Source organism: Manihot esculenta, chromosome 2 (genome assembly GCF_001659605.2).
Source record: "Manihot esculenta cultivar AM560-2 chromosome 2, M.esculenta_v8, whole genome shotgun sequence".
NCBI lineage: Eukaryota > Viridiplantae > Streptophyta > Magnoliopsida > Malpighiales > Euphorbiaceae > Manihot > Manihot esculenta.
In genome coordinates this window covers 36606951-36615133 of record NC_035162.2, presented here as the reverse complement: position 1 = coordinate 36615133, position 8183 = coordinate 36606951, and positions in this window count along the sequence as shown.

The following is an 8183-nucleotide window of genomic DNA, read 5'->3' as shown; positions in this document are numbered from 1 at the left end:
TCCTTAAAAGAACTGATGTAACAGGCGGTAGTGCCGGGTCTGGTAAGTTGGGCAAAAGTTAAAAAGGACTGTTTAGGGTGTCGAAGGTTATTTGTCTTGGGTCTTATAAGTTGGCCAAATTAGATGGCCGTATCATTTTCCATTTTTGGAATATTTGTAATTTGTGCAAATTCTATCAATAATATTTAACGAAATATTTTTTATGTGTTGTGTTATTCAGTTATGAGGAACGATGGTTTTCCAAAAGTAAAAATCATATATCAAAGTATTTTCTCAGTACGAAAAGCCACTTGGCAGGTATCCGCCAGGCTCATAATCGGGTGTTAGTTTCAATTATTTAAGGCATTTTTATGCCGAGGCCATAAGCGGGTATCCGCTAGGCTCATGACCGGGTGTTTATTAAAATTATTTAAGGCATTTTTATGCCAAGATCACAAAGTGGGTATCCACTGGCTCGTGACCGGATGTTAGTCTCAATTATTAAAATTATTCTAGAGCATTTTTATGTGAGAGCCACAAGACAAATATCCGCCGGGTTCATGACCAAGTGTTAGTCCTAATTATTAAAATTATTTAAGGCATTTTAATGCCAAGTCCACATGTGGTTATCCGCCAAGCTTATGACCGTGTGTTAGTCCCAATTATTAAAATTATTCTAGGGCATTTTTATACTAGGGTCACAAGGCGGGTATCCGCCAGACTTATAATCGGGTGTTAATCTTAATTATTAAAAAGACATTTTATATCGAGACCACAAGGCGTGTATCCTCCAAGCCGATGATAGAACATTAAGTCCCATTAATAATTTTTATCATTTTATGTCAAAGGGCAAGTATTGCCGGGCATTGACCGGGTGTTGACCCCATTTAATCATTTTTTCCAAGTTGTTTAAGTCTTATGTGACAATAATTGAATAAGAGTTATAGTTGAGTAAGGGTGAGCGTTTAATCAGTTACTGAATAAATCGAAAATCAAAATTTTACTATTTGAAAAAATTAAACCGAAGATTTTGAAAAGAAATCAAATCAAATCGAACCGATTTGATTTGATTTGATTTGATCGATTGAATTTATTTTTTATACCTTATTTTTAGTATTATAAAATTTAATTGAAATATTTCAATCTTGATTATGGTCTAATATCTCTATATTATAAAAAATAATATATTATTATCATTAATCTGTTCGGTTCGATTTTTTCAATTTTTTTTATCAAAATTGAATTAAACTGAAATAACCGAAATTTTGAAACTAAAAATCGAATTGAACTGAAATAAATAAAAAATCAAACCGAATTTCTCAATTTATTGAGTTCAGTTTGGTCGATTTTTTCGGTTTGAACTGAACACTGCTCACCCATATAGTCGAGTATCGATTTTATAATACATGGTAAAAATAAAGATGCGATGAAAAGAAAATTTTTTTTCGTTTAATTAAACGAAAATAGTTATAGGGCAGGAGGGACGTAGTTTATCGCCTCCTCCCAAGCTTCTATTACACTTTTATCTACAACTATTATATTAAAAGCCGGGTTGGAGGGATTGTCTTCAGTTGGCCTCTCGTCATTTTGTCCATCCTCATTCTCATCCTCATCCTCATCCTCCTTTGCGAAGCTATCGTTAATCCAAGTGAAGTCCTCAGTAGGAAAACGCTTGACCAGCTCATTCTTAATTAAGTCTTGGCCTTTAACGAATATCTCCCTCCTGTGCCACCGTCTCATGGAGTTCAGTTTCCAGCTTAATAATCCTGTCAGAGGCGTTCTAGTTCTCTTGAGCTTGAGACTGTAGCTCCTAAACTTGCTGCTAGAGGATAGCCACTTGATCCTCGGCAATTGTGGCTCGATTCTCAAGGGCGAGCTTTGCAGCGTTGGTGCCTATTGGCAGCATGCTCAAGTCAGTAAACTAATATAATAGACAAATGTAATAAATTGCTTTTGAGCTTAGAATGATTGCGTAAGATGCGTACTTTAAACTCTATATATAATTGCTTTTATATTGTAAGAATATGAAGTTAATTATCGAATCTTTTTGAAATCTAACTAGAGGATAAAAGATCCCCCAATTATAGGTGTAATGAGGATCTCCTAGATTGTATCCACTAACGGTAACTTTCCATGAATGCTCGACCTGTGAAGGAGATGATGAGTCTTGGTGAAGTACCGAGCGTTGGTATTCTGGTATTTTTTTCTATGGGTGAGACTTATGCGCCTGCATATTATTTTATTAGACTCTTGCTAATTGGTCATGTCCTATAACGACAGTTCATAACCTATTTTAAGTGATTATCATGTTGTATCAATACTCATCCAATAATCATAGTATTCTTAAACTTAATAATAATTTTAATTTATTAATTTAACTTAATAAGATCAATTAACCATATCATCCAATTTATTGAAAGATCATAATATAATATTAAATAATTTAAAAAATAATAATTAAATATTAAAATGAATTATTAATAAACATATTTAAATATTAAACAATAAAAACTATTATTTAATTTCTATACTATAAAGAAACTCACTAATTATTCAATTTTGAAAAATATATTAAAATATTTCTAAAATTTTAAGAAGTCAGTTAATTAATCATTTTGTTAATTTTAGTTATTATATATTGCGAAAAAGTATAAAATACTCTTGATATAAATGGACTATTAGTAATTTTTTTTTTGAATTGAAAGATAAATTAATGAGTTTTATCATATTATATGGACTAAATAATAAAATATTTAATAGCTAAAACTAAAAGAATGACCGATTAATATATGTTTTAAAATATTAAAAATGTTTTAATATATTTTATAAAATTAGTGACTAAAAAATTAAATTTTTTATGTCACAGAGATTAAACAGTAAATTTTTTTAAAACAATTAAATAAGTATTACCAATAAATTTGCATATTTAAAATGACATTAAATTTTCAGATAATTGAAATAATATTAAGATATTATATAATAAATTTAATTTTTTTTAAGAAGAATTAAAATATTAGATAATTAAACACTTTTTTTTACTTTAATTTCAAATATTAAAATAACATTAACATATAATTGGATATTTATCGTGTAAAAAAATACTATTTTGTTAATACTAATGTAGTTTTATTTTAAAAATTTTATTGATAAGGTTGTATCCATCTCTATATATAATATTATTAATAAATAATAAATAAAGTTTAATGTGAGAGTCTTATTTAAGTTTAATGTGAGGATAGTAATGGTAATATATAAAATAGATTATAGATAATTTTATATTTATATTCATTTTAAATTATTAATATTATTAAATATTTTAAAAAAAATTTTTAGTAAATAAAACTCATAATAATATAAAACTAATTAATTTGATGATGAGGAATTTTAGGTAATTTTTTTTCTATTTTCAGGTTTAAGTCTTTCAAATGTGCTTTAAAATTTTATAAATATTGTGCTACTGCTCAAGAGTTCAACTAATTATCATATTGTTACAAATTTGGTGATGTGTAATTGTGGTTCCTATATGTACTTTCAAATTATATATCGACTTATATAGATTTTCAAACATTTTCATTATGTAGTCAGATAATAGTTATTATTAATCTTATAAAATTGAATGAGACTAATTAAAAAGTTTATAAATTTCAATTTGGTAGCTAAAATATTTAAAGGATCCTGTAGGAAAATTGTATTATGTATTTTGATATATTTTTGAACATTTTTTATAATTACCAACACTTTTCCTTCCTCCTCCCATCCCTAAATTACCATTCTTTCTTTCCATATTTATCATTCTATTACGACTTTGTGTGAAGGATCAACCCATAGGGTAATATATCTAAAAATTTGCTTCCACAGTTTTTCCCTTATTCCAATTACGTCCTCGTGAAGGCCCTATGATTAAAAAACAAAAGAACTCGAAAGGGAGCTCTAAACCTCTAGGCTCGTTAGGAAGAGAGAGCCTTAATCTCTGTAACTCATAAATTGAAATTCTAATTGATGATTTTATTGATTCAATCTTCCCCCTTTAAATAGAGGTTACAAGTTGGTAGAAATAGAAAGACAATGATTATAAATCCTAAGGATTCCTTTAAAATAGAAAATCCAATCAATTAAGAAATTAAATAAAGAAATATTGTTGAAATCATGCTATCATATTAACTAGGATTAATCAGATACTATGCTTCTAGCCAAGCCATTAATTTTGGTCAACTTCCTTATCGTTTTCCTTATTTACGTCTATCATAAGGCTTAGCCTATAATGCATCCATACCGCTTTCTCTCATTCACATCAAAGGACTTCTAGGGTCTTCTATTGCACTTAGTCCACTACTTTTATTAGTGCACCACACTCTCTAGTTGCAAAACCTAAATTAAGTGCATCCATTCCCCCATTTTCAAATGGGCACCTATCAATCTAATTGATCTACAAAAGTCACACATCCTTACTTTTGAAAATAAACATCAATCGACTAGTCAAAATATAGTTTATATGAGTATACATGAACTTGAAACAAAACTTGCAGGCTTATATATCATGGCATCACATCACATGGAAGTATTTCAAATTCTACTCCTAATGGACATGTATCTTTTTTATTACGCTTACCTACTATTTCCATAAGTCCACATTATCAAATGTCCAAATCTTAGTAACCTAGATTTTGGTACCAACTTATACCGTTCTCAAAAGTTAATCACTTTATTCAAACTCAATCATGCTCATAATCATATAAATCATACATATGATTTACAAGAGTTCCTACAAATTACACTACCATAACATTACACATGCAAAGAGTTTGAATTATAAACTATAAACACTGTCACATCTTTAGAGATCATACAACTCAAAATATAAAATTTTACAAGGTCAAATATAATCCACATTAATCATTAAATAATTTACATGTCCAACTACAATGAAAACATACAAATAAAAGAATTATGTTAATCTCAGAGAGTGACACTAAAAGTTTATCCCTATACTTGAAAACCCAAGCTTAAGGGGAAAGCGAGTGAGCTACTAAATATAGCTCAATGAGTAGAATATATTTATCCATTAAAATATTATCTCACATGAATCATGAATGCAACATATCATAAACAAGCCACATAAGGTAGACATATCACCAATAACCTTTATAAGTCTAAAATGATATCTCTTGCTAGAGCTCCTCAAGTCTTTCTCTTAATTATATATAAACATATTTTATGGAGTTACGGATATAGTTGTAATATCCACCTGTCTGCTTGTGGGAGACGTTCCACATCGGCGGAATATGACAATTTCGAATTGTATATAATAGCTAGCACGAAACTACTAAATAATTTGAGTTAACTATTTTGGGCTAAGTTAAAAGTGGGTCCAAAAGTTATTTAGGCCAGTTTGGGCCGGGCTGTTTCAATTAATATCAGAGCCACCTGGGTTAGACAAATTGTGTAGAGCTAGTGGACTTACGAGGAAATGACTACTCGTGTGAGATGAGGTGGAGCCGCCTGAGGTATTAGCGAACCACAATACCCAAGGGTCCAGTCCTGATTTAGCAATTGTATCCGATTCAGTTGCAACGAGGACATCGCAAATTTAGTAGGAGAGAGCGTAACATCCACCTGCCTGCTCGTGGGAGATGTCTCACATCGGCGGAATACGACAATTTCAAATTGTATATAATAGCTAGCATGAAACTACTAAATAATTTAGGTTAACTATTTTGGGTCAAGTGGAAAGTGGGTCCAAAAGTTATTTGGGCCCGTTTGGGCTGGGCTGTTTCAATAGTTAAAGGCCTTGCTTAGTCTTTTTCTTAATATAGTGCTAGATGTATAATTATATTTCTCATTTGGTCTTACATAATTTCATCTATGTTATAGGGGAGGTTCGTAGGTCATCTATAATCTAACATGCACCAATAAATTAAGATAAACGCATATTTTCATAAGCCTAATGCATAGACTCCAAAAACATGGGAATCATAATGCATGGACATGCTGGATTCAATTAATAATTTAAGTTAAATTTGAAAGTTCAGTTTCTCTCCTTTTTTATAAACTAACACACCTTGATGATTTGATTTTAGGCTCTTTATTTTTGACATCTTGAATTCTTTAAGCCTCATTCTTCATAGTTGGATCCAAATAAGAAATCAAGTCTTATTTTTAACCTTACTAAAAAATTCTTAAACTACCCTAAAAAAACCCTTAAAACATCAAAGAGATCACTTGAAAGAAATACAGAAAAATATTGGATGGGGATTTTAAATAGCACTTTTGATAACTTAAATTTCTCAATACAAAATTGAAAGTTCATATTTTTATCATTTTTGGCTGCTAAAACTACCTCTATATAAAAGGAGTTTTGGCAACCGAAATTAGTTGTTTATATAATGTTAAAATTTGATCAATACACCACCCAACTATTTAAAAATCATGCCCAATTGTGTCTAGCATACTAAACACACACACCAAACCATCTACACTTAAAATTTTTTTAAAAAAAAACTCAAATCAAGTCTCATCGTTCACATGCATTAGAGGTTTGGAGATTTGTACAATCTCCTAAACTCAATTATAAATAACTTTATCTACATGCATCGAAAAAATAATCCTTTTCGAGTTTTTAAACTGAAATTAACTTGAATCAATACAATAACATATCAAATATATGCTTTTGTCTTACAATAAGTCCTAAGAACCCATCACATAAAATCCTTAAGGTTTTGTATATTTAAAATCAAGTTGCTCATTTTTCTTCCCAAACACACATACATAAGGCTTAATCCAATACTTTAAACTTAAGAAAATGAAATAAAAGGCAAAAGAGATAAACTAACTTTTTGTAATTCTAATTATTAAGAATGTATGAGAGTTATAACAAATTTCAACTTGAGTGCTTCAAGTCCCGAGGTTGATAATTCTTTAATACAAAATAAAAACTTATTAAAAATCCAAATGATGAGTGCTCAAAGTTAAAATTATATCCTCCGTTTGGAATAAAAAATTTTATAAGAATTCAATTTAATTGAATTCTTTTTTTTGCAAAATTCTTGTTTGGAATAAAAAAATTTAAAATTTTATGACTTGAAAAACTTTCATCATATATGGAGATGAAATCATAAATGATTTTGCAAGAATTCATTTGAATTATTTTTTTACAAAATTATTCATATCAAATGAAGAAATAGAGGTTAATGTGTGGCTTACTTTGTAACAAAAATGATAGAGTTTCACTTTTGTTTTGTCCAATGAAGCTTAAATATTCTTACTATCAAAAGGACTTCTAGAGGCCTAAATCTTACATTAGATGGTCAAAAGTCATTTTATTATTTTAATTTTCTTTAAAACAAAACATTTTCAAAAGACTATTTACTATTGTCCAGTAGGATCTCCATATTTGAGATTCCAAATTCTGACCTAGATCTTATCGGGATTGAAAATTTCGATACTAAATTCAAATAGGTGTTATAATGTCATTGACATACGATGATAAGATCATAAACTTATATTTAGACCTTTTAGCTCAGATATAATGGTTTCATTAATCGTAGTAAAATTATATGACATAATTACATTATAAAATCGAATATAACACTATCTAAAAGACTGTTGAAGGCTATAGATAAATATCTTAAGTCTACATACCTTATACTCTTGATATTTTCTGATGAAACTTTTCATACATATTTCTTCTTCTAATTGTCCATTATGAGATACAATCTTAACATTCATTTAACGTAGTTCTAGATCCAAGCAAATTTCAATATATAAAATTTTTCTTATAGAGTTAAATCTCAAAGTAGACGAAAAAGTGTCATTATAATCAATTCATTTTTGTTGCTTATACCTTTTAACTACTAAGCGAGTTTTATATCTTTCGATACTTTCATCAGCCTTACACTTGAGTTTGAGAATCCATTTATTTTAAATAGTTTTCATCTTATTGGTAGATCAACCGATTATTGCACCCGGTTTGATTTCATATACACCATTTCCTCTTCCACTATCTTAATGCATTTATCATTGACAAGGCATGTGAAGGTCTCATTCACATTTTTCTGCTTCTATTTATCTTATGAAGTAACTATAAATGCTTTCTTTTTTATATCAAAGCGATAATGAAAAATATATGGATGACTTGTTCGCGGTGATTAAGATCGATAAACTGATTCATTAATATTAGATTATTTCTATTGAAACCATCAATATCA